The sequence below is a fragment of the Vipera berus genome (genome assembly GCF_964194415.1).
Source record: "Vipera berus genome assembly, contig: HAP1_SCAFFOLD_28, whole genome shotgun sequence".
Taxonomy (NCBI): Eukaryota; Metazoa; Chordata; class Lepidosauria; order Squamata; family Viperidae; genus Vipera; species Vipera berus.
In genome coordinates this window covers 337,382-364,536 of record NW_027673655.1, presented here as the reverse complement: position 1 = coordinate 364,536, position 27,155 = coordinate 337,382, and the positions used below count along the sequence as shown (strand labels likewise).

The window sequence follows — 27,155 nt, the reverse complement described above, 5'->3', positions numbered from 1 at the left end:
CAGGCACCCATTAATTATTTCAAGAAAAATCATTAGCCCACTCATATATGGAGAACAGCTTGGAGCATTTTCTAGATTTCACCTATTAAAACAGGTTGAGAGTTGAAATTCCTCTGCATCACATTTCTACATTTCTTCTGGCTGTAAGCTGCTCCTTTGTGTTCAGGTCTGGTCTCAGAATGATAATGTAGCACTTGGGGATGAAGATGCAGACCAGCAGACCAGCGCTGGAGGCCAAGATGGAGAAGACCTGCACAGTCACCATGTATTTCCCTTTGGTGCTCAGGTAGGTGGGCACAAAAGTCACCCAGACACTGCAGAAGACTAGCATGCTGAAGGTGATCAGCTTGGCTTCGTTGAAGGCCCCAGGCAGATTCCTGGCCAGGAAAGCCACCGTGAAGCAAATGGCAGCCAGGAAGCCCATGTAGCTGAGGGTTACATAGAACATGACAACAGCCCCTTCGTTGCATTGCAGGATGATTTCTCTAGGCTGGGAGTGAAGGTCAGAGTCAGGAAATGGGGGAGAAACCCCCAGCCAGATGGTGCAGATGATAAGTTGGACAGCAGAACAAGAAAGGATGATGGAGTTGGCCAAGCTCCTTCCCAACCATCTATTCATTTGGTTTCCTGGTTTTGTGGCCAGGAAGGCCAGCACCACCGTGATGGTTTTGGCCAAGAGAGAAGAAATGGCAACTGAGAAGATGATGCTGAAAACCATTTGTCGGAGAAGGCAGGTGGCTTTTCTTGGTTGACCAATGAAGAGAGAAGAAGATAAGAAACAAAGCAGGAGGGAGACCAGGAGGATGTAGGAGAGGTCCCGGTTGTTGGCTTTGACAAGGGGAGTCTCTCGGTATTTAATGAAGATGATTAAAACAAGGTCTGTGGTTAGGAAGGAGAGTAGGGCAAAAAAGACCAGAATGATGCCCAGATGTTCTTCATAAGACAGGAAGGTTATAATTTTGGGGATACATTGGACTTGTTCGTCATTTGGATATTTTTCATCCTGACACTTGGTGCATTTTTCTGTATCTGAGAAAAGCAAAAAGTAATATTTATTTTATAATATTGTCATGGTTGCAATTATGCTAATCTATGCATCACAAATTGACATCCTGACATCAGTAATGGGGGGGAGCAGTGGGGATCGGGATGCAGGGAGGGAACCAGGAGGAATTGAAACCAAGCTGTCCCGTCCTATGAGAAGCACCAACCATCTCAAGGTCACAGCAAAAGAATGCAGAGCCAGTGAGCACACAAAGATAGGGACTGTATCTTTTGTGGGGGGAAATTTCAGATCCAGCTATGCCACTTTGGCTTTAATAAAGTCTGTTTTGGGTTAATGATGGGTCAGTGGTTTTTCTTTCCTAATTGACCAAGTTGGGATGGCTGATGGATATTTAATTGGCTTGCAGAAAAAGATTGTCCTGCAAATAATCTGGAATGAAAGGTAATATGGATGCAATCATGTGTACCCATAACAATCCATATCACCTCCTTCTGGACCAGCAACATCTTCTCTGTGATCCTCAAGAGGAGGCCCATGTAGAACCCATTGCAATAATCCTTTCATTAGGTTGGACCTAAGACAATTCATTAAGTTTTAAAGAACTCAGATCTTTCTAGAAAGGTAATACTAGCAGGACACATGCATAATATAAAGCAGGGCTTTTCAACCGGTACACGAGCATCTGGCTGGTGGTACGCAGCGTTGCCTTCCTCCCCCCCTGCTCCCCCCCATGCTCCGCTCCTTCCCAGCTCACTTGCTGCCAGAAAGCATGCTGCTTGGCAGCGGCTTGCAGGAACCCTACAGAGGGCGCGCGCAGGTGCAGGTTGTCAGAATCCATTTATAACCCATTCATAAATGAATGTCTAAAATATTATACTCCTCCCTGGATTCGGCCATTTTCCCGAGGGGAGAAGAGAAGGTGTTTATTCAGCCTGCCTGTAGGCTGTCTTCAAAGATCAGGGAAAACCTTTTGAACTGAGGACAACAAAGGGAGGGAAGGGAGAAGGAGATCTGGTTTGAATCTCCATTTGAATCTGAAAAGGAAGGAGGCAATAGTCATAAAGGCACGGGAAGATCCCTCTTTCCCATGAAAGGGTTTGACACCTAAGTTAAATTGATGTGGGTCTGACCAAATGGGTTTGAGGGGAGGGGGTTGAACCGGGAACTCTTTATAAAGTATCAAAGTGTAACACAATGCCAGATCCTGTCTTGTATTTCCACAACCGAAAATGTCCTAGTAAAAACTCCTTTTGGACAAGACCTGGCTCCAAGAGTTCTTTATTTTCCTAAGATGTGGATTGGGGTGGGTCCTGACATAGGTTAGTGTTAATCTGTCTTTTAACTTGCACTGTCATGAAAACACTCTAGATGGATGCATTTCCACAAACCCTTCCATTTTCTTTGGTGTCACCCACCTTCCTGAGTGGAGATGGTCCCCTCTGGACAAGGAACGCAATCGTAGCAGCAAACTGGCTCTCCTTCTCGAGCCCTCTTGACAAATCCAGGATGACAACTTTCCACACATTTGGACTGAGGCAGGGACTAAGGAGAAAAACAAGGAATGCCAAGGAAAATGTGTTAGGACTCACCATCCATGGAAAATGGAAGTAGACATGGACCTTAGCTAAGTAGTTTCTATTCTTCACTTAGACAAATAGGAAATCTCTGACTGGTTCCAAATAGTTGTAGGAGATATAGCTATGGGCAATTTCTTCATTTAGCTCCTCCCTCTTGCTTTTGCAGCTAAGATTGCAATAAAGGATTTTTCTACTTAATAAAATCTGGAGGGATGTAATAGATGAAATATTTAAGAATTCAGTGACAACCAGGGGGTTCCTCCTCATACCCTTATAAACACACATTTCTCCCCTCTAAGAAAACAATCCAGTTTCTGCTCCCCAGATTCAATGCTCAGTGAATGTCAACGATCTTGAGGACTAGGCTTAGCTCACTTGAAATGGGCCAAGAGGCTTTGGAAAACAGAGAAAAGACACAAAAATTTCTCCCACCTTGTTGAGCAACTTTAGCTGTGAAAGAGCATCTGGGATGATAATAAACCTCTGTCTTTTAAAATATGCCAGAGTCTCTTCCCTGGGATCCTCCTTGGGAAGAACTAGCAAGCTGTCAATAAACAGATCTGCTGCTATCTCTCCATTTGGGTCCAAGTACAGTTCAATCTCAGAAATATTCCAAAACTCATTCTTCTCCAGAAAGAGATGAAACTAATATTGAAACATCCAAGAATTTTAAAAGCAGAAAACTTCATTTCGTATCACAAATTTGATTTTTTCTTCCACAGTTCTCTAACATGCACATATGCTTAATTAAGAGAAAAGATATTGCCACTATCTTCATAAGTGAACAAAAAAGATTTTAAAACTAGTCAATCATATACTGACAAAATACTGCACACATTGAGAGAATATGGGACAGAAAAACTGTCAAAAAAGGCATTCAAATAATTTTAGTTTTTATTCTTCATCATAAAAGTGGGAAGTTATGAATAACAATTTGTCCTAAATTATCAATTTTCCTATGTTATCATTAACACAGTAGTTGATAAATCTCAGTCATACAAGACTTAATAAAAGATTTATAACAATTCTCAGGCAAATATAATTTGATCTGATTTAAACATCACGAAATTTCCAGAAAAATATTTATGATTTCTTCATCGAAACAACTGCATGAGTAAAAAGCAGTAGAAAAATATCTGAGTTTTAGGAAATGATAAACTATAGAATCTTATTTAAGGACATTAAGGATGCACTGGATGAAGGAAGATGCCAAGCTTGATAAGTATATAAGGGAGCCAGTTTGGTTTAGTGGTTAAGGCATGGGGCCAGAAAGCCAGAGGCTGTAAGTTCAAGTCCCGTCTTGGTTATGAAAGTCACTTGGGTGATTCTCTCAGCCCAACTCACAACTACTCCTTGGTGCTCAGCCTGGGACCTTACTCTTCTTTTACTCCTCTGGAAAGGGTGCAATCAAAATTCCTAGAAGGAAAATTTCAGGTAGCGCCCTGCGTCCCAAATGTAGCACTAAGGAGGGAGGCAGGACTAGCCATAATTGAAACAGGTGCAGAGATTTGCATTTTTGTACTTTGGATAAAACTACTTGGATAAAACACCTTGGATAAAACCCTAGTAAGACCACACCTGGAATACTGCAGCCAATTTTGGCCATCATATCACAAAAGATGTTGAGAGTTTGGAGAAAATTCAGAGAAGATCAACTTCATAAGTGGGTTTTGACTTCCGGGTGGCAAGGCTCTGTCAATGGCGGTCATTTCTGACCGTCAGCCCCGTTCCGTTTGAATCGCGAAAACAGCAACAAACAGCTGTTTCGCAGTTTGGGAATCGTCCCCTCAGGAGAAGAGGGGAGGGTGAGTATTCAGGCAGAGGTAGAGCTCCCTTAGACCCCCAGAATTATTAATCTGGGGGTCGAAGAGTGAGAGCTCCCTCGAAGCCTGAATTAACTCCGGACTCGGGGACTCCTCTGTTTTAAGGTTTTAAAACAGAGCAGGACGCTGCAACCATCCCTGCACTCAATATTGTACTCTGGATTACTTGGACGCAGGCAGAGCTGAGCAGGAGAATATTGAAATAGCAAGTATATGATCTTTAACTCCAGTTTAACTTAAAAGAAGGGGAGGAAGATGGCGCTGGAATAATTTTTTTGGAGAAAGCGGGAAGAACAAAAGAACAAGGCAAATAATATAAAAAATCAAGGAGGAAGACAGAAAGTGGATTTTTAAAGCTGTAAAAGAAAATATTTGTGTCAACTCCTGGATTGCTAGGCAACGAAAATTACCAAGAGATGTGGTTGTTTATTTTACAAAGAGAATGATTAGAAATGCGATTATTCAAGCCTTTTATAATAACAGATTTAAAGTGGCTGATCAAGAGGTTTTAATTTTGAAAGAAATCCCACCAAGAATTTTAAGAAAAAGGAAAGAGTTTTCCTGACAGATGAATTGAAAAAATGACAAATCCAGTTTAGATGGGAGATACCTACTGGGATAGTGGTGAATTATGCTGGTATAAGATATCGTCTTAATACAGTTCTGAAGGCATGAGATTTTTATTGTAACATATTGAAAGTAGACCCACCGCCATCCCCAGAATTTAAAAGAGGGAAGGAAGAAGGAGTGCGACAGATACAATCGGAAGGTATTCAGCCAGGTGAAGAAACCACCTAGCTGATTCTAAAAGAAGTACAGCAAACTCTGGAAACTGTGCAGTCCTTGGTCCCATTAGAAGAATCAAAGGCTCAAAGAGTGACACGGGCTGCAACCAGACAAAAGGAACAACAACAGCAACAGAAACAGTATCCTACAATTACAACTCAAGAATCTAATAGTGAAGCCGTGGGAGGAGCGAGACCAAAGAGGCAGATGCTTGTGGATCTGCAAGATACGCTCCGAAAGCTTCAAGTCACAAAAGATGGTGACAAAGTTTCTAACATGGAATGTTAATGGTTTAAATTCACCGCAAAAGAGAAAGAAAATATTTCAGTATTTGAAACAATTTAAAAATGATGTTATATGTTTGCAGGAAACGCATATTCGTGTATCTGATCAAAAATATCTGATAAATTCCAGACTGGGTATACAGTTTATAGCTTCTGCTCCGGAAAAGAAAAATGGTGTAGTCATTTATGTGAAGAAGACTTTAACAGCTAACCTAATTGAAGCAGATAAACAAGGAACATATATTATAACTGAACTCTTAATAGAAGGGAAGAAAATACTTTTAATCGGATTATATGCACCTCATCAACAACAAGGAGAATTTTACAAACTTCTACATAATAAAATAATTCAGTGGGATTATAAATCGTGTATTTTAATGGGAGATTGGAATGGAGTGCTGGATACACAGAAAGATAAAAAAGGACTTTTTAAAAGTACTCCAAATCATGCTAGATTACCTAAATCTTTTTTTGATATGAAAGATGATTTGGAACTGAGAGATTTTTGGAGAGAACGAAACGTGGAAGAAAGGGATTTTACGTTTTTTTTCTGATAGACATCAATCTTTTTCCAGGATTGACTTTGTATTAACTACTAATGATATTTTTTCTTGGGTTAAGAAGATTAAGATATGTCCAAGAATTTTATCAGATCACAGTCCAGTATGGATGGAATTGGACAAGGGGATGGGAGATAAGAGATCTTGGAGCTTAAATGAAAATTTGTTTAGATATGAAGAAAATGTGGTAGAATGTAAAAAGCATATGCGAGAATTTTTTATTATAAATATGCATAAGGGTACTCCCATTGAAATGGTTTGGGATGCAAGTAAAGCTTATATGAGAGGAGTGTTAATATATTTGAATAATAAATATAGACGTAGATTGAAATATAAGCGTAAAGAATTAGAGGAGGAAATAAAGATGAAAGAGAAGGCTTTTATTTTGAACCCATCTAATAAGAGGCTGAAAGAAGCAATTAATTTGTTAAGAGGGCAGTTTGATCTGTTGATGGCAGATCAAGTGGCAACTAATTTACGATATGTCAAACATAATACTTTTTACAATGCTAATAAGCCAGGTAGATGGTTAGCTTATCTGTTAAGGAAAAAACAAAAATCACGTAATATAGATAAGATAGAATATAAGGGTAAAGAGGTGTTTCAGCCAAATCTTATTAAAAAGGCTTTTGTTGAATTTTATTCCAAATTATATGCTAAGGATATAACTCAAGGTTTAGATATAGATAGGTATGTACAAGAAGTGAATATCCCTATACTTACACAAGAGCAAAGGGAAGGGATGAATCAACTGATAACTGCTGAAGAAATTATTTTAGCAATTAAACAACTAAAAGTGGGTAAGGCACCTGGAACAGATGGTTTGACAGCCATTTATTATAAAAACTTACAATTAGAGTTGGTGGAAACTTTAAAAGAATTATTTAGAACAATTCAATCTGGAGGAGAAGTGCCTCCATCGTGGAAAACAGCATTTATAACGTTGATTCCAAAGGAAGATCAAGATCTTACCCAATCAAAGAATTACAGACCTATATCGCTTTTAAATACTGATTATAAGATATTTGCAAAGATTTTAGCAAGTAGATTATGCAGCAAATGACTTATAGTGATCAAACAGGATTTATAAGTGATAAACAAATGAAAAATAGTGAGACATATTGTAAATTTATTAGAATATTTGGAAAGAAATAATCATGTCCCTGCAGCGCTGATTTTTTTGGACGCTCAATCAATTGAATTGGCAATTTTTATTCAAAGTCTTAGAGAAGATGGAGTTTGGAGATAGGTTTTTACAACCTATTAGGGCAATATATCAGAAACAAACAGCTCAAATAATAATTAATGGTAGTTTAACAGAGGCTTGCAAAATTGAAAAGGGTACAAGACAAGGATGTCCGTTGTGACCATTGCTGTTTGTTTTAACATTGGAAATACTATTGATTAAGATACGTGGCTCAAATAAAATAAAGGGAGTGAAAATTAAAAATCAAGATTATAGATTGAGAGCATTTGCAGATGACCTGGTTATTACATTAAGTCAACCAATTCAATCAGCTATAGATTTAATGAAAATAATTTTGCAATATGGGCAAGTTTCTGGATTTAAGGTAAATAGGCAAAAAACTAAAATATTGTCAAAAATATAACTGCAGAACAAAAGGTAGTTCTAAAAAAACTAACAGGATTTGAAATAGTTAAAAAGATTAAATACTTGGGGATATATCTTTCGGCTTCAAATGCTAAATTATATAAACATAATTATGAATTGTTATGGTTAAAAATACAAAAAGAGTTAGATGGAGAAAATTACAATTGTCTTTATTGGGAAGAATTGCAGCAGTGAAAATGAATGTTTTATCAAAATTTCTATTTTTGTTTCAAATGATACCTATACTTAAAAAAGATTCAAATTTGGAGGAATGGCAGAAAGGTATTAATAAATTTGTTTGGGCAGGGAAAAGACCAAGAGTTAAATTTAAGATAATGCAAGATGTACGTGAAAGAGGTGGTCTTAAAATGCCCAATTTTAAATTATATTATGAGGCTGCGGCTTTATCGTCAATTAGTAATTGGTTTAATTTAACAGAAGGAAGATTATTGAACATTGAGGGATGTGATTTATTATATGGCTGGCATGCATATTTATTGTATGACAAAAAGGTGGATAAGGTTTTTAAGATACATATATTAAGGTACGCCCTGTTGCGAGTTTGGAAAAAATATCGATACAAGTTAAATTATAAAATACCACTTTGGGCAATACCTAAACATGTGATAGAAAATATAAGTTTGGGATTTAAACATGATGTGATTAGATATAAAGATATTCTTAGACTGGAAAGGAATCTATGGCAATTAAAGCCATTTAATATTTTAAAAGAAGGAAAAATAGTACAAACTTGGTTTTAGTATGGTCAGATACAAGCTAGATGGATCGAAGATCAGAAAATTGGCATTTCGACAACAGATGAAAATTTGGTAAAACAAATTAGAGATCAAAGTCAAGCGCATATAAGAAGGATATATAATGCATTGATAGAAATAGATTCAAAAACGGAACTTGTTAAAGATTGTATGATAAAATGGGCCTAGAATATTCAGGAGCCAATAATGATGGATACTTGGGGAAAAATTTGGGTCAGGAATGTAAAATTTACTCAGGCACAAAATTTAAGAGAATTTTTATAAAACGTTTTATAGATGGCATTTAGATCTTAAAAAGTTAGCATGTATGTATACAAATTATCAGCCTAAACGTTGGAGGTGTGGTTGTGAGGATGCAACGTACTACCATATATGGTGGACTTGTAAAAAAGTTAAAGCTTTTTGGATTAAAATTTGGTGGAATGTGCAGAAGATATTTAAGAAAAAGATCAGGTTTTCTCCACAGTTATTTTTGTTGGGTATTATTACAGATTATACCATTATAGAAACTAAATTGATGTTGAATTTAATAACGGCAGCAAGACTTTTGGTTTCACAATACTGGAAGAAGGAGGAACTGCCTACTATAGAAGAATGGACTTTAAAAGTTTCAAACCTAGCTGAAATGGCAAAAATTTCAGCATATTTGAAAGATACATTTCGGAATTGAGAAGATGGATCGATTACATTCAGAATAAATATGGGACTAAAAAGTTTCATTTAGCATATGAATGAGTATTAGAATTTAATAAGATCTATTATTATTTAGTCATGTTTAAGTGGAGTTAAAGCGTGATAGGATTTAAAGTGTAATTATAGATGGTTAGCATATTTTAGCTCAAGTTTGTTAGAGGCAATACCCTGTATTCAGCTCTGGGAAGTCGGGGGGGGGGAGGGGGAGGGAGGGGAGGTTTTTGGGGGGAGGGGGAGGGAAGGAGTATATATTTAAAATGTATTGTAAAACTTTCCAATAAAAAAAAGGATACATAAGTGGGTTTTGGGTTGCAGTTTGGGTACTCGGTCTCTAAAAGGTTCGCCATAGGTTCTCCTGCTTGAGCAGGGGGCTGGACTAGAAGACTTGCAAGGTCCCTTCCAGCTCTATTCTATTCTAATTCTACTCTTTTCCCCTACAGGTTTGAGTTCTCTCCTCATAGAAGACAATTTTGAATCAGGATAGTTCAGGGCCATCTTACAAAAACTCCGGTATCTCAGCTTCTCCAGGGAAGGGCTTTTCATGATGGTGTATGAGTTAGTGTAGTTCGTGAACTCAAGCAAGCTATCAAAAATCTGGAAATCAAACAAGATTGGGCTGCTTTTTCCAAGAACGTTTATTTCAGCCGCCAAATTTCCACTTTTAAACGGCAAGACATTTATATAAAAAAAACATGCCAAAAATCCAAAGGGCATTAACCTTAGAGCGCTGCAATGGGCTTTCCTCAGCAGTTTTATAGGGCCGATATAAAGAAATAGGGTATGAGCTGAGACTGGGTCCCTGTGGACAAGGGGCCACTGAAACTGCAGCTCACCTCCTGTTATGCTGCATCTTCTATAAGGACTCATGGATTCACTTTATAAGAACTCTCCATAAAACTTTATCTGTATGTTTTTAAAATCTTACCCCTCCCCCTGGATTCTGCCATTACTCCAAGGAGGAGAAGAGAGGATGTGTATTCAGCCTGCTGGGAGGCTGTCTTCAAAGACCAGGAGAAGTACCTTTGAACTGAGAACAAGAAAGGAAGGGGGGGAAGAGATCTGGTTTGTATCTCAGATTAGAATCTCTAAAGGAAGGGAGCAATAGTCATAAAGACACGGGAAGACACCTCTTTCCCACGAAAGGGTTTGACACCTAAGTTTAATTGATGTGGGTCTGACCAAATGGGCTGGAGGGGAGGGGTTGAACCGGGAACCCTTTATAAAGTATCAAAGTGTAACACAATGCCAGATCCTGTCTTGTATTTCCACAACTGATCATGTCTTAGTAAAAACTCCTTTTGGACAAGACCTGACTCCAAGAGTTCTTTATTTCCTAAGATGTGGATTGGGGTGGGTCCTGACACCTTTTTTAGGTGCAATTACAGTTATCTGATCAGTACAAAGTAGTTTCTCTGAATGAGGCCAAATTTTGTTATGCTGTATGCAAAACTACTGCCCATTAACTGTCTTTTGTTTTTATTTTTCTCTATTATTATTGCTTTTAATGCTTTTATTTGCAATACTGGTCTGTGACTATAACAAAAATTGATGGCAGCATCTCCAACTTACAAAATCTCTCTGTTGGAAAAGACTTAAACTCTTCCAATAACTGAAAGAGGTTAGACAGAAACTTAAGGTCTGCTCACTGTTATTCCAGACATGAGCAATTAAGTGGCCCAAATCTGTTGAACTTTTGCAGCATAAGAAGGTTGAGATGGTTCCCTTCCTTCTCCTCTGGATTCCTTCTCCAAAAGAACTATGATTAATGGATCCATTTCGGGACCCCTTACCTGCCATGGCTGCAGTCTTGGAGCCCCCAAGATCTTTTCTCCCTCCTTTCTTCTCCTCCTCCTCCTTATTCTGGAGGAATATGCGACATTACAGACTTGGGCCACAGTCTTCATGAGACTGTAATGTTTGTAGAAATTTGTGATCCGGATCCTGTTCCTTTTCTCCTGGGTCTCCAGTGGGTCTTATTTGAGTGCATCTTCTCCGGCCTTTGACAGAAAAGACATCTTTTGAAAGAGAACAGTGAAAATAATGATCTTCAAACCGTTTTTCCACAAAGAAATGGGGTTCAAAGGCATCATCTTTTGGCCTTTTTCTCCCCAAAAAAGCAAAGTTCCAAACACTATGAATGTATTTAAGAAGTCCACGTTTATTTATCCTGTACAGTGCAAGATTTGTGAGGATCCAGACTTTCCCTTCAATGGGTCCTGGCAAATCTTCAAATGTTAAATGGAAAGGAAGAATTCTGTCCCAAATGGAAAGATCTTTTGTGAAGTGAACAAAAACATTGACTTGTCTCCAGTTGGAGAGGGCATCCCTGAGGGGAGCTGCATGTCCAGTTGTTGAGAATTGTTGTGATATAACAGCACAAATTCCATTGCTGACAAGCATAGGAATAAAAGTCCTGATGAAATTCTCCCCATTATCTGTGTCTGAAGCAAAGAGGCCAATCAAGGTCCATCTGAAATGGAGCAGCAGCTGGACAATTGCTGGGTACTGGAACCCTTCTCTGGGGGCCATCCGGTAAAAAAAGGGGAAATGATGTTTATCACTTAGAGCCTCTGAAGCAATTTTATCACTGATCTAAAAAAGTAATGAAGAATGGTGTGTTATAATGCGGCTCAGATCAAGTCCAAAATATTACTTATTGACAAATCCAACTTTGTTCTGATTAATGTATTAGAATAGTTTGTTCCTTAGACGTTTAAAACACTGAAGACAGAATATTAAAAAGACTGTCTATAAAAATGGAAAGCAAAAAACAAAAAACCAATAAAAATGCAAAGCAAATTTCTGTATCACCACTATAATTTACTGCAATTAGACTCAAATTTACAGATGTCAGATAAAGTATTTTGATCTAATAAAGGGCCATACATATTATATGTTATTCTTGAGGACTGCACCATCTTTCTCTGCTTCTGTATCCCGGATTGCTCTTTGTGGAGCAATCTTTTTAGCTTCTTTTCCAGTTGTACAAGAGACAGAGAGACCACAACTCCTAACAGAAATTGTCAGTTGTACAACCCAAGAAATCTTTAATTAAAATGTTGTCTCTTTTAACAGACACAATTTTGGGAATATGCCAGTTTCAATAGCCTTAATTTTAAACAAATAATTATATACACTGAATTTATACAAAGCAAAAATTGTATAAATTCACAATTCATCTCCACGGGAAGCAACTGAAGTCCTTTTATCCGCCCCAAAGATAATCCTCAGATTCTGTGTTTTTCCAGTAGTGGCATTTATTAAACGCAAAATATCAGCTTGATATAGGAATATCAATATGGATTACTTTGGCCTTATATTCTTTAATAACTGGGGATAAGGAAGCTGGAGAGCTAAGGTTTTTTTTTAATTTTTAGCACTAGATAAACTCTTGTCTGTGCTCTAAAGGAGCTCTTTTGATGATGAGGGATCCAAGATTCAGCCTCAGAGAAAACTAACGCAGGTAAGGAAAGGTGTTATGTGCTCTTCTGGATTACCATCAAATAGGTATTTATGGCTAAGATGTTGTTTTCCAAAAACTCTGACTTTTGAATTTTATTTATTAATAATCAGACAATTACTATGACAGTAGGCTCCACATTTTCTTAACAATTTACAGCATCCAAATCATGAGTATCATAATAATATTGTATCATCAGTGTAAATCAGGGTGTTTCGATATGTATTTTTACCATAGATATGTATACTTCAGGTTCCTTCATTAGTGCAGGCAAGTCATTAATATCTAGACTGAATATCAGGGGTTCAGATATGCACCCTTCCCTTCCCCCTTGGTAAGTTTCGATCCTTCTTCTTGTGGCTCCAGTGATCCCAAACCTCCTTCTCAAACCAGGGATTGTGGAAAGGGCTTGGATCAGGGCCAACAGGCTGAGTTCCATTTTAAGGGCAATCAATTTCCTCCATAATATTTCTCCTTTCACCATGCCAAATGCTGCAATAACATCTGTAAAGCCAGCAATCAATGGTTTACCCAGTTGACATATTTTGTGATTAGATATTTTAAACCAAATCTTTTGTCAATATTAGAATATTAATTATGCATTATTTATTATAAACATTTATATATATTTCAATTCTACTTAAATGTTCTTGTTCCTCTGCAAGTAATGTACTTTTCTTCTACCCTATCTCAAATTTACCTAAGAGGAATATGAGATATATTTAAGCCAGTGTATCTGTTGGAGTAACTGGTCTATAATTGCTAGAGACCTTTTTATTCTATTTTTGATATACATAGACAGTAATATTGCCAACTTGAATCCAATTGGATAAGGCATATGTTATTGATATGTGAAATGAACATACTAATGGAGGACCGCCAAACCTGGATATTTTTTCAATAGTTGAATATTTGCTAGAATATCCTCTACAGGGACCTTATGGCTCATCAGGCCTCTAATGGTGAATTTCAACATGAACATGATAGATTAAAACATACTTGAGAAGTGAACTAATATTCTGAAAAACAGCTTTTGAATTCCACGGAGAAGATAATAATATATATATAATATAAAGTTGGAAGGGACCTTGGAGGTCATCTAGTCCAACCCCCTGCTCAGGCAGGAAAACCTATACCATTTCAGGCAAATGGCTGTCCAGTCTCTTCTTAAAAACCTCCAGTGTTGGAGCATTCACCACTTCTGGAGGCAGGTTGTTCCACTGGTTAATTGTTCTAACTGTCAGGAAGTTTCTCCTTAGTTCTAGGTTGCTTCTCTCCTTGACTAGTTTCCATCCGTTGCTTCTTGTCCTGCTTTCGGGTGCTTTGGAGAATAGCTTGACTCCCTCTTCTTTGTGGCAGCCCCTGAGATATTGGAACACTGCTATCATGTCACCCCTCACCCTTCTCTTCCTTAAACTACACATACCCAATTCCAGCAACCGTTCCCTATATGTTTTAGCCTCCAGCCCCCTAATCATCTTGGTTGCTCTTCTCTGTACCCTTTCTAGAATCTCGACATCTTTTTTACATCGTGGTGACCAAAACTGGATGCAGTATTCCAGGTGTGGCCTTACCAAAGCATTGTAAAGTGGTATTAGTACTTCACTTGATCTTGATTCTATCCCTCTGTTAATGCAGCCTAGCGCTGTGTTGGCTTTTTTGGCAGCTGCAGCACACTGCTGGCTCATATTGAAGTGATTGTCTACTAAGACTCCGAGATCCCTCTCACAGTTACTACTATTGAGCAAGGTACCACCTATACTATACCTATGCATTTGATTTTTCCTGCCTAAATGTAGAACCTTACTTTTTTCACCATTGAACTTCATTTTGTTAGATAGTGCCCAGTGTTCGAGTCTGTCCAGATCCTTCTGGATCTTAAGCCTATCTTCTGGAGTATTGGCTATTCCTGCCAGCTTGGTGTCGTCTGCAAATTTGATGAGTTCCCCATCTATCCCCTCATCCAAATCATTAATGAAGATATTGAAGAGCACTGGGCCCAGAACAGAGCCCTGGGGCACCCCACTACACACTTCCTTCCATGTAGATGCAGTTCCATTGAGGACCACACGCTGAGTATGGCCTGTCAGCCAGCTACGAATCCATCTGGTGGTAATGCTATCTAACCCACATTTTTCTATCTTATCAAGTAGTAGGTTGTGATCTACTTTATCAAATGCCTTACTGAAGTCCAAGTAAATTATATCTACAGCGTTCCTCTGGTCCACTAATTTTGTCACTTGGTCAAAGAATGTAATAAGATTTGTCTGGGATGATCTGTTTTTGACAAACCCATGTTGACTTTTAGTGATGACTTTGTTTGCATCAAGGTGTTCGCTGATTTGTTGTTTGATTATCTTTTCCAGAATCTTCCCAGGTATTGAGGTCAGGCTGATAGGTCTGTAGTTTCCTGGATCTATTTTTTTCCCTTTTTTGAAGATGGGAACTACATCAGCTCTCTTCCAGTCCTCTGGTAGTTCCCCAGTGCTCCAGGATCTTTGAAAAATATAGTTCAGTGGTTCTGAGATCACGTCTGCCAGTTCCTTGACAACCTTGGGGTGTAATCCATCTGGTCCTGGTGATTTGAACTCGTCTAGGCTGGACAGGTGCTCACTTACCATTTTCTTGCCTATCTTAACTTGCGTTTCTATTCTGTTTTTTATGGCACTGGTTTTGGTAGGTTGGACTGTTTTTTCCCTTTGTGTAAAGACAGATGCAAAAAACGAGTTAAATAGTTCTGCTTTCTCCCTGTTGCTTGTCACCTTCTTGCCACTTTCCCCCACAAATGGACCAATCATTTCCTTAACTTTTTTCTTGTTTTTTATATGTTGAAAGAAGCTTTTTTTGTTATTTTTGACTTTGGTCGCAAGCCTTAGTTCATTTTGAGCCTTAGCTTTCCTCACTTCATCTTTGCAGGCACGGGCTATTTGCTGATATTCTGACTTAGTTATGTGCCCCTCTTTCCAATTCTTATACTTGTCCTTTTTATCTTTCAATTTATCAGAGAGTTCTTTATGCAGCCATGCTGGTTTCTTTTGAGAGCTGTTATTTTTCTTCTTTGTTGGTATTGTACTAGACTGGGCCTTTATTATCTCACTTTTCAAAATTTCCCAAGCTTCTTGAGTTGTTTTCCCCTTTAGGATTCTCATCCATGGAATTCTTCCCATGGTCTCTCTAAGTTTGTTGAAATTAGCTCTTTTAAAGTCCAAGACTCTAGTTTGGCTGTGTGCTTGTGCCTCCAGAATGTTGAATTCCAATATTGCGTGATCACTTCCCCCCAAGGTTCCTGTGGCTTCGACACCTTCTATCATTTCATCTCTGTTAGTGAGAATTAAATCCAATATGGCTAATCCCCTAGTTCCCTTCTCTACTTTTTGGGAGAGAAAGTTGTCTGCTAGGTTTGACAGGAATCTGTTTGATCTTCCACTTGGTGCAGAGTTTGTCTCCCAGTTGATATCAGGGTAATTAAAGTCCCCCATTACTATTGTGATGTGCTTCTTACATACCTTAGTTAGCTGACTAGCAAAAAGTTCATCTATGCTTGGTTGGGCGGCCTATAGTATACACCTATGGCAATGTCATTTTTCCCCCTTTTATATTGACCCAAATGCTTTCAGGTTTACAGTTTTCGTCATTGTTGTGCTCTATTTCTGTAGAGATAAAGTTATTTCTTATATAGAGAGCAACTCCTCCTCCTCTTTTGTTTAGTCTGTTTCTTTTAAATAGTTTAAATCCCTCTAGCTGTGTGTTCCATTTGTAGGTTTCGTCCCACCATGTTTCCGTAATGGCAACAATATCATATCTGCCCACATTTACCTGAATTTCTAGTTCACCCTGCTTACTGTTCATACTCTGTGCATTAGTGTATAGACATTTGAGTCCTTTATGACTGACGCTGTGTTTACTTGCTGCATAACTTGTGTGGTGCCTGGCTTCCCCTATTTTCTTAGATTGCCGGGGACAGTGATGTACTGTATCAATTAACTCACTATCCCCGTTATTTAGTTTAAATGTTCCTCCAAAAAAGCTGTGATTTTATTGCCAAGTAACTCAGTCCCTTTCTTGGATGGATGCAGACCATCTCTTTTATACATTTTTTCATTGGACCAGCTACAGACATCATGACTAATATAACCAAAGCCTTCTCCTTTACACCACTCCTTTAGCCACATATTAAATTCTGCTATACGCTGGCCTTTTCCATTTTGCTCCTTATACACTGGTAAAACCTCTGAAAAAGTAAGCCTACAGCCTATTCTGCTAAGTTCCTGCCCCAAGCTCTGGAAATCATTCTGCACAGAGAGTACATCTTTTTGGGACAGATCATTAGTGCCAAGATGTACAATAGCCTCCACATCACAGTCCTTGCTGGCATTCTTGATTATTTTGGAAATACGCTTCTTGTCCCTACTGGCAGTAGCACCTGGAAGACACCTGACCTCTTTCAAAACCTCTGTGTCCTTTCCTAAATTTACATCCCTTATAATTGAATCACCAACCAGAAGGTGGCTTCTCTTTTTGGATGCCTTTCTGTTCTTGCATGACTGGTGTGTAATACCAGATTCACACTTCTCCCTGTCGAAAACAAGTTTTTCATCTTGGACCACGATCCCCTGCTTATTTGAGTTATTATCACAGATACCTTTACCTGTCTCCTTAATGTCCTTATTAAGGTCAGAAAGGGCACTGTATCTGTTGTGCAGGGACACAGCAAAAGCTTTGGGTTTATGGTTCACAGATCTCACCCTGCCAGATCCCACGGTTGTCCACACTGCCCTTCTCCTGCAGGATCTTTGTGGTAGAGGGGGCTGATAGCACGGAGGCTCAATAGGGTAGAAGGGCTGAACTGGACACCTAATTTCTGCCTGAAGAGCACAGATTACAGACCCTAGATAAATAATCTGTCCTTGTAGACTAGTGATTTGTTTACAGATAGGACAGTTTCCAAGTTTGAAAAGGGTACTGCATATTGGAACTATTGCTAACCATCCACCACTCCATTCATTTTACCAGATAGAAAACACAAACACACACACACAAACCTGGGGGAGTTTGTAGGTGTCTGCTAATGTTGATATCTGAATGGAGATGTCCCTTCTAGCTACATCGAGAAGAGCCAGGAGGTTCTCCTTCCTTCCACAGCCGTAGTTGGGGACGTTGGCTTCTCCCGTGGAGAGCATGTCCAGCAAGGCGTCTGAAGTGCGTAAAGTGCTCAAATAGTTGTCGTGGATGTTGTACCCAAGTGTGAGATTGTGGAGGAGCTGGGTGTTTTTGTTGACCATTTGAATGGCAAAAATTAATCGTAAGATATATGAAGAACCTGTATTCCTGTTGTAAAAAAATGTTCATGCTACTAGATTCAACAGCAACATCAAATACTTTTTTTTAAAAAAAAGTAACCCCCTTTCTTTCCACCAGCCTACCGAGTCTTAAGCTAAAATTAATCCAAAAGCAATGGTCAATTATGCAAATAGGGAAATGGGCTGAGGAGAGGCAGCTACAACTGTTTCAATAACTACTTAAACAAAATTCACTATTCAAGTGATGAACTCAGGATTGAACCAAGAAAGGAAAAAAATCTGGATTTCCTTCAGGGTTGTTTTCAATCCCATCTTTGGATTTCAGTGTCTTCCACAAAATAAGACAAAAGAGGGAAGCCATGGAAATCAAAACCATTCAGGACATTAGACAGGTCCTGCGGTGTAAAAGTAAGAGAAATAAAAAGAAAAAAGAATTGCCAATGGAGCAAAAGCAGCCATCAATACGAAGGAGACTGACTGGAAGAAGCCATGTTGAAAGGTAATTCTCAGAATCCATTTATATTTCATTCCTAACTCCCTATCTGTGCAAACCTAAATCTCCCCCCCTTACTGGATTTTGCCATTCCCAAGGAAGGGAAGAGGAAATGTTAATTGGCCATCCCTATCCCTTAGGCGCAAGGTGGTTTATTCAGCCTGCCTGGAGGCCATCATCAAAGACCAGGGAATGAACCTTTGAACTAAGAAGAACAAAGAAAGAGGGGGGGATTCTGGTTTGTATCTCTGACTGGAATTTGAAGGGGAGGAAGCAACGATGTTGTAAATGCATGGAAGTTCTCTTTTCCCACGAAGGGTTTTAACACATGAAACTTAACTGATCCGGGACTGACCGAATGGACTGAGGGGAGGGGGTTTTACTCAGGGACACTTTAAAAGTATCGATCTGCAACACAGTTTCCAGATCCTGTCTAGATTATCCACTGCCAACTATGTTTTAGTAAAAGTTCCTGTTTGGACAATCTTGTCTCCAAGAGTTCTTCTTTCCTAAGATGTGGATTGGGGTGGGTCCTGACAGCAACTTTATATGAAATATTTCTTTTGCAGTTGTGTCTCTACTAATGAGATGGTCTCCTGGCTTGTAATGCTCTTGCGGATATTTATCAGCCATGGAAATCAAAATCTTTCAGGAGATTAAACAGGTGCTGCAATAAAGGAGAAAGTGGAATAAGAAGAAAAGGAAGTGTTAATTAGCAATGGAGGGAATGTAACTCCATCATTATTAATGACTTACCAAGGAGATTGAATAGGAGCACAGTTGAAAGGCAACATTATATCTGATACTACTTTTACAGTTGTGACTGTACTAATGAGATGGTCTCCTGGCCTGTAATAGCTCCATGGGTTGTTTCCATCCTGGTGCTCCAAACTCAGCGGGCATTTCATTCCAGGCTTCCCAGAGACTGTCTGGGGCACCAGCAGCATTAGAAGCAGAATCAGGAGGTCCATAATTCATGGGGTGAATCAATCTGATAAAAAACAGAGAACCACTCAGTTTCATCCGGAAAGGAGAGAAAGGTACAATCAAGAGCAGAGCCCCTACCTGTCCCAAATCTTATTCCCAGAGATCTTGACCCAAGGAAGTTATCCTTTTCTGATACAAGATCCTTTGCATGTGGCTTCAAACTGATGTCTATATCAAAGTCAAAAAATGGAGAAATAACATCATAAGTCTCAAAGGCCCAGATAGTCATAATTACAAAGGAGAAGCAGCTTCTCCTCTTGGGATCCTAAACTTTTTCTTGGGTTCATATGCAGAGGAGAGGTTGGATAAAAGCATGTTAGTGAAAAATTACAGACACACCCCTGGGACACTATTCTGTTGTGGTTGTGGGTCCTTCCTGTCAGAACATGTCCAGAAAGTGATGCTGGAGAAGAGAGTTCAACACCCAGGGAATTGACTTCTGCTGTCCTTCAACATGGCCTCTTGTCTCCAGAGACTGCTGGGAAGGTCACCCAGAGTGATGGAGTTTGGTGCCACTTTAAGTTAACGCCATTTAACTCTGGTGTTGCCTGTCTTCTAATGGCAAGGAGGCCACCAGGACACCCTTGAACTCTGCCCAATGTTAAGAGTGGCCCCTGTTTGGAAATTTGTTTTATATCAGAATCCCACATATTAATCCCAATTGCAGCTGATTTTAAAATTGCTTGTGCCTGAAGTGGAATTTCATTTCCCATCTTTTCTAGCAATATTAATTTTTGGATAAGAGCTCATTAAGAAGCAGGAAAGTGACAATGTCAATGCTGCAAACATTGACATATTTTTGCACTGACAATATAAGAGACAGCCTGTTACTTTAAATTGCTTCGCTTTGGGGGGAAACAGCCGGATATTTTGAGAAGATTAGAAAATGTGATTTATGACGTATAGATAAGGGTGGGGATTTTGTGTGTTACAATGGGTTTCGGGGGAGGAGATTTCAGATTCTGGAATTCTGCCAATGTTTCATTTCATTATTAAGACTTTTTAGATAAACAATGCCTGCATTTTGTTTGAACCGTCTCATTTATCGGACCCATGGCATCATGCCAAAATCTACATTCTTTCAAACAACCTGCCGTTGTCTCTGACTTTGAGAGAACTTGGCAAAGATTCAGGGGAGAATCTTTATCATGGGCAAAGAGAATTGGGGTAGAGACGAATACTTGGCAGCTGCCGACAGTGCAGAGGAGGATTTAAGAGACAGTATGCTGTGGGAAGATGAATTTTTGCAGGACTCCCCTTTGGGGGCAGAATCCGAGCTGTTAGCAGAGGTTAGCTGGTTGTCAGGCTGGAACCATTCCAGTGGAGACTACACACACTGTGAGACTGTACTGCCAGAGCCCCGAAAAGCAGAATGGTGGAGAGCTGGCAGACCATCTACCACTGAGAATCTGAGTGAGTGGAAAATCCTGTCTGCAGACCAGACTACCTGCCAGCCCCAGGAGTCCTCCGCCAAGCCCTCCAGACCGATAGAGACAGAGGACCCCATCCTGGGGCCTCTGCAGCAATGGGAGGTTGCGAAACCCCCACAAGTGAAAGGCCAACAATCTCTGAGCTTGCCCCAGCTAATAGAAGCCTTGCAACAGCTGAGGGTGGTGCAGAAGCCTGGAGATCAGAAGCTAGTGGGAGGACAACAGCAGGGGTGGCAGCAGCAGGACCCAAACGTGCAACCCCTGAACATACAGCAGGACCAGTGGGGACAGCAGCAGTGGGGGCCCTGGCAGCCAACAATCAACAACAATCAACAACCAGAATGGGGCCACCAGCACCTGGAGACACAACAGCAGCAGTGGGGACCCCAGCAACCATTTAACCAATAACCAGGGTGGGGCTAGCAGCAATGGGGGCCTCAGCAACCAATGATGAGCCCACCCTTCAGAGCAACCTTCAATGGGGACCCAGAGAAACTGATTTTCTTTCTCAACCAAGTACGCTCTCACTTGACCTGGAAAGTTAACACAACCCAGGTGGCTAGAAAGGCCCAACAGAGGCTTCACTTTCTTAGGATCTTGCGGAAGAACAGGGTAGAACAACAGCTAATGACCCTCTTTTACCGGTCTACCATAGAGAGCGTCCTCTCATATGGTATTGTGGTTTGGTATGCCGGTCTGACAGCCGCGGATAGGAAAGTATTACAGAGGGTAGTGAGCACAGCACAAGACATTGTGGGCTGTCCCCTGACACCACTGGATGACATCGCCAGGGCTCGTTGCCTTGGAAGAGTGAGGAAGATTCTCAGGGATGACTCACACCCTGGACGGTATCTCTTTACTCTCCTACCATCCGGTAGGAGATATAGGAATATAGCCAGCCGTACCAACAGGCTGAAGAACAGCTTTTATCCGTGGGCTGTTAGGCTTTTAAATGGGATATAATCTTATGCAGAGTTGACTTGGGAGGCCGGTGTGTGGTGTAGTTGGTTCACATAGTGTGGTGGGATGGAGGGTTTGTTGTCACTGTGTGTTGGGGGGAGAGAGCACAGGGGGAGGCTCAGCTAATCTCAATGTACACATGTTGTACTTTGACAATAAAGGTTTATTATTATTATTATTAAATCGCTGAGATCACCTCTACCCAAACCCAGTTGCTATGGTTGATGTGATTGTGTCCAGCCTAGAGTGAGAAGCATCCGAATGGTTGAAAATTTTATATAAAGAGAAGGGCCCTGAATTGCAGGACCCCCACCTTTTCCTCCTGGGGCTGATGGAAAGATTTGAGGACCCATCCATTGCCCTCAAAGCGGAAGAACAAATCCATAACATAAACCAAGCTGGCTGGCCTGCCCTAGAGTACATACGGGAGCTTCGAAAGATGGCAGGTCGGATAGAGAGATGGCCTGAGCAATCCATAATTCATCTTTTTAGAGAAGGGTTAGACGACCACCTTTCTAAGGCACGTATCTACCGAGCTGTGCCTGATCAGCTGCATGAATGGTACCAGGCAGTGGTGAAATTAGATGTTTAGCTCACCTTCTATAAGAAGTCTCTCCTCCCTGAAGCCGAGTCGAGGTCAGAATAACCTGAATGGCAATCACCCCCACGAAAATCTCCAGCTACTGTGATGGCTGAAAGACCCAGGCCTCCTACAGGTCTGGCATTTAAGTGTTTCTGATGCAGACAGCAGGGTCATTGAGTAGCAAAATGCCCAATCCCCTTCCCCCAACAGCAGAACAGACCAGGACCAGTAGTGAGAAAGAAACATGCACAGCGGCTAATGGGAGAGATATCCAACCAGATGATGCAGGAACCTGTTGCCCAGGTCACATCTCCCACGCAGGAGGACGCCGGAACTCAGGCTGAACCCAACCCCTTTCTATCCTCTTTCGATAGCGACGACCAAGGAGAGAATGACCCTATGGTGAGCCGACACATCCCACCTTTCTTGTTACCTGCCAAGCTCATAATCCCTAGGTTGGGTATGCAGGTAGATTTAAAGGTGCTAGTTCATTCTGGATGTTCCCGATGCATCATTAGCTTGCCATTTGCCATGAAACTGTGCATACGAGCAAAATTGTTCTCCAAACCTGTGAGGTTCGAGCAAGGTGATGGCTCCCTGATGGGAGGGACTTTAGTCACGCAATTAACGGAGCCCCTACGCCTAGAAATAGGTGAGCACTGGGAATTTATTCGCTTCCTGGTGGCTCCAAAAATGACTGAGGCTGTGATTCTAGGATTAGCCTGGTTGGACAAATGGAAACCGTTTATCTGGTGGGAGAAAGGGTTGAGAACTGTGAGACTACCCATAGGGCCCAATCCCCCCATTGATTCAACAGATGTTACAGGGGATTTTAGCCCACCCAATGAGTGAGCGCACATGGCTACCTAACGGCCACCAGACGAGCCGCTCATCCCCAGTGAGTACTGGGAGCTAGCGGAGGCGTTTAGTGAGAAAGAATGTGATACCTTGCCTCCTCACCGGCCCAATGATTGTTCCATTGAACTGTTACCAGGGGCCAAACTCCCCAGACCAAGAATGTACACTATGTCCCCCCTTGAAATGGAGGAGATGCAGCGATATGTGGATACAAACCTAGCGAGGGGATTCATCGAACGAGCCAAGTCTACTGTGGGAGCCCCTGTGTTGTACAAAGAGAAAAAGTTGGGTATCTACATCTCTGTGTGGACTATAAGGGCCTAAACGCTGTGAGTGTGGAAAATAAATACCCTCTCCCCCTCCTGAAAGAGTTACTAACCCACATGGTGAAGGGGAGTATCTTCACCAAGTTAGACCTGAGAGAAGCATGTTACCAGGTGAGGATAAAGGAGGGGGATGAGTGGAAAACGGCCTTCAACTGCCCCTTGGGAAGCTACCAATTCAAAGTCATGAAATTTGGACTGCAGGGGGCCTCAGACGTATTTATGCAGTTGATTAATGAGGTCCTACATGAAGATTTATACAAAGGGGTTCTGGTGTATCTTGATGACAAGATCGCATACAAATATGACTGATCGCATAAAACTGGTCAGAGAAGTGTTAAAGAAACTATTTTTTAGAAAATTTTATTAAATGTACATTTAAAAACAAAAGTGGACATGATTCAACTTCCCTAGCTACAACATTACTATTAGTATAACCTTATGTTACAGAAAGAAATAACAAAAACTTAAAATACATTCTATGACAGGACAGAGTATAACAAACTGTACATATGGGCCCAGAGGGTGGTATCCCCCTGGTTGATCTTTGTCCACCAGGCTTCCGGGTGCTACACCGGCCTCGGACTCAGGGTAGGGGTGGGGGAGTGGCTGTGGTTATGAGGGAGACCTTATGTCCACAGGAGGCCACCGTTCTCCAGATAGTCTGGTGTGAATCTCTCTTACTGAGGTGTGGTCCTAGGGCGCAGTTGGGCTTGCTGCTGGTGTACCTTTCGCCTAGTCGTGCAGCAGCAGCCCTGCCTGAGCTTCTCGATATCCTCTCGGGGCTGGTGATTGAGTTCCCCAAACTCATGGTTTTGGGTGACTTCAATCTACCATCCCTGGGAGGATCATCTGAGTTAGCTCGGGAGTTCATGGCTTCCATGACGGCCATGGACCTGATGCAAGTAATTCATGGACCGACTCATGTGGGAGGCCACACCCTGGATTTGGTTTTTCTATCTGGATGGTGGTTAGATGATCTTGGTGGGGGCTCCCCAATTGTTATGCCCCTGTCATGGACCGATCATCATCTCCTGCGGCTGGTCTTCCGTTTTGCCACTCCCCACCGTGGGTGTGTTGAGCCAACTAGATGGTTCCGCCCCAGGTGCTTAATGGACCCGAAAGGTTCCAGGCAGCTCTGGGGTCCCCACCTGCCTCCTTTGCTCACAGCTCGGCGGATGCCTTAATGGAAGCCTGGGAAAGGGCAGCCATGGAGGCACTTGACCGAGTTGTACCCTTGCGGCCCCTGACCCGGTGCAGATCCCAGCGGGCTCCATGGTTTTCCGCGGAGCTCCGGGAGATGAAGTGTCGGAGACAGGGCCTAAAGAGCCGTTGGAGGTCCAGCCGATCCGAATCCGACCAATTGTGACTAAGAACCTGTATTAGGTCTTATCTCGCAGCGATAAGGGTGGCGAGGTCTAACCACTTTGCTACCCTTATCGCGTCCGCAGATAATTGCCCGGCCGCCCTGTTTAGGGTGACCCGCTCCCTCCTTAATCAGGAGGTAAGGGAGGAACCCTTGCAGGGTCGTGCCGAGGAGTTTAGTCAACATCTGTCGGACAAAATCGCTCGGATTCGGACCGGTTTGGACTCCGACTGGGCAGAGTCTGACGATTGGGACATGGGTGGTTTTGTCGATGTTATCTGGGATGAGCTCGATCCTGTGACACCGGAGGAAGTGGACAGGATTATGGGGAGGCTGAGCTCCACCACATGTTTATTGGATCCGTGCCCTTCCTGGCTGGTTTATGCGGCTCGGGAGGGGACACGGGGCTGGTTCCAGGCGGTTATATCTGCATCTTTGAGTGAGGGTAGTTTCCCCGCCGCCTTGAAGGAGGCGGTGGTGAGACCTCTCCTCAAGAAGCCTGCCTTGGACCCAGCTGTGTTAAATAACTTTCGTCCGGTCTCCAACCTTCGCTTTCTTGCGAAGGTTGTTGAGAGCGTGGTGGTGCATCAGCTCCCTCTGGTTCTGGATGAAGCGGATTATCTAGACCCGTACCAATCGGGCTTCAGGCCCGGGTACAGCACGGAGACGGGATTGGTCGCTCTGGTGAATGATCTCTGGAGGGCCCGGGACAGGGGATATTCCTCTGTCCTAGTCCTATTAGACCTCTCAGTGGCTTTCGATACCATCAACCATGGTATCTTGCTGCGGCGTCTCAGGGGATTGGGAGTGGGAGGCACAGTTTTTCAGTGGTTCTCCTCCTATCTCCTGGGACATTCACAGTTGGTGTTGGCAGGGGGGCAGAGGTCGACCTCGAGGCCTCTCGCTTGTGGAGTTCCTCAGGGGTCGGTCCTCTCGCCTCTCCTGTTTAACATCTACATGAAACCGCTGGGTAAGGTCATTCGTGGTTTTGGATACTGATGATACCCAGCTTTTTATTTCGACCCCAAACCACCCCACTGATGCCCTCGATGTGATGTCCCGCTGCCTGGAGGCGGTTCGGGTCTGGATGGGGAGGAACAGGCTTCGACTCAACCCTGACAAGACTGAGTGGCTGTGCGTACCGGCATCTCGGGATATTCAGGATATCCCATCTCTTTCTATGGGGGGTGAGTTATTACCCCCCGTAGATAGGGCTCGCAACTTGGGAGTCCTCCTAGATTCACAGCTTTCTTTAGAAGACCATATAGTAGCTGTGACTGGGGGGGGGCTTTGCCCAGGTTCGCCTGGTGCGCCAGTTGCGGCCCTATTTAGACCGGGATGCCTTACATACGGTTACTCATGCGCTCGTGACCTCCCGTCTGGACTACTGCAATGCTCTCTACATGGGGCTGCCCTTGAAGACCACTCGGAGGCTCCAACTGGTACAGAATGCAGCCGCGAGAGTTGTGCTGGGAGTTTCCCGATACTCCCATGTTACACCTCTGCTCCGCGAGCTGTATTGGCTTCCAGTTGTCTTCCGGGTGAGGTTCAAGGTTCTGGTATTGACCTACAAAGCCCTACATGGCATGGGTCCGGAATACCTTGGGGAGCACCTGCGGCCGGCATCAACTTCCCTCCGCCCAGTACGCTCCCACAGAGAGGGCCTCCTCAGGGTGCCACCGGTCAAAGAATGCCGACTGGTGGCCCCCAGGGGGAGGGCGTTCTCTGTGGGTGCGCCGGATTTATGGAACCGTCTTCCGGTTGAGCTCCAGATGGCGCCCGATCTGCGCTCATTCCGGCACGATCTAAAGACGTATCTCTTCGAACAAGCTGGCCTGGCCTGATGGGATGGGGTTGGGTTTTTATTACTTTTAATATGTTTTAACCTATTGTAAGAGTTGTGGGCATTTTGTTTAATCTCTTTTAATTTTTGTATTTTGTCTTTTAACATGTATTGCCCTGTTCACCGCCCTGAGTCCTTCGGGAGAAGGGCGGTATACAAATAAAATTAATAAATAAAATTAATAAATATAACATCTGTAAATTTTTTAGTAAACTGTCTTTCAATCGTCAGCATTATATTTACATATCTTTCAGTTGTGTCCTGATATAGGTGCTAATAAGAAATCATCTTAATATAGTTCTGAAGGCACGAGATTTTTATTGTAATGTACTGAAAGCAGGTTCATCGCCACCCCCAGAATTCAAAAGAGGGTAGGAAGAAGGAGCGCGAAAGGCACAAATGGAAGGCATACAGCAAGGTGAAGAAATCACCTCG

General features: G+C 41.9%; 1 pseudogene across 1 annotated transcript; it reads right to left on the bottom strand.

The window, feature by feature from the left end:
* Positions 1-118: 118 nt before the first annotated feature.
* LOC308679206 (vomeronasal type-2 receptor 26-like) lies at positions 119-19,341 on the bottom strand (annotated as a pseudogene). Its single transcript has 6 exons — positions 19,127-19,341; positions 17,620-17,905; positions 10,908-11,709; positions 3,016-3,228; positions 2,422-2,548; positions 119-1,029 (listed from the first exon to the last, which is right to left on the bottom strand). The product of its transcript is annotated as a vomeronasal type-2 receptor 26-like (transcript).
* Positions 19,342-27,155: the final 7,814 nt, after the last annotated feature.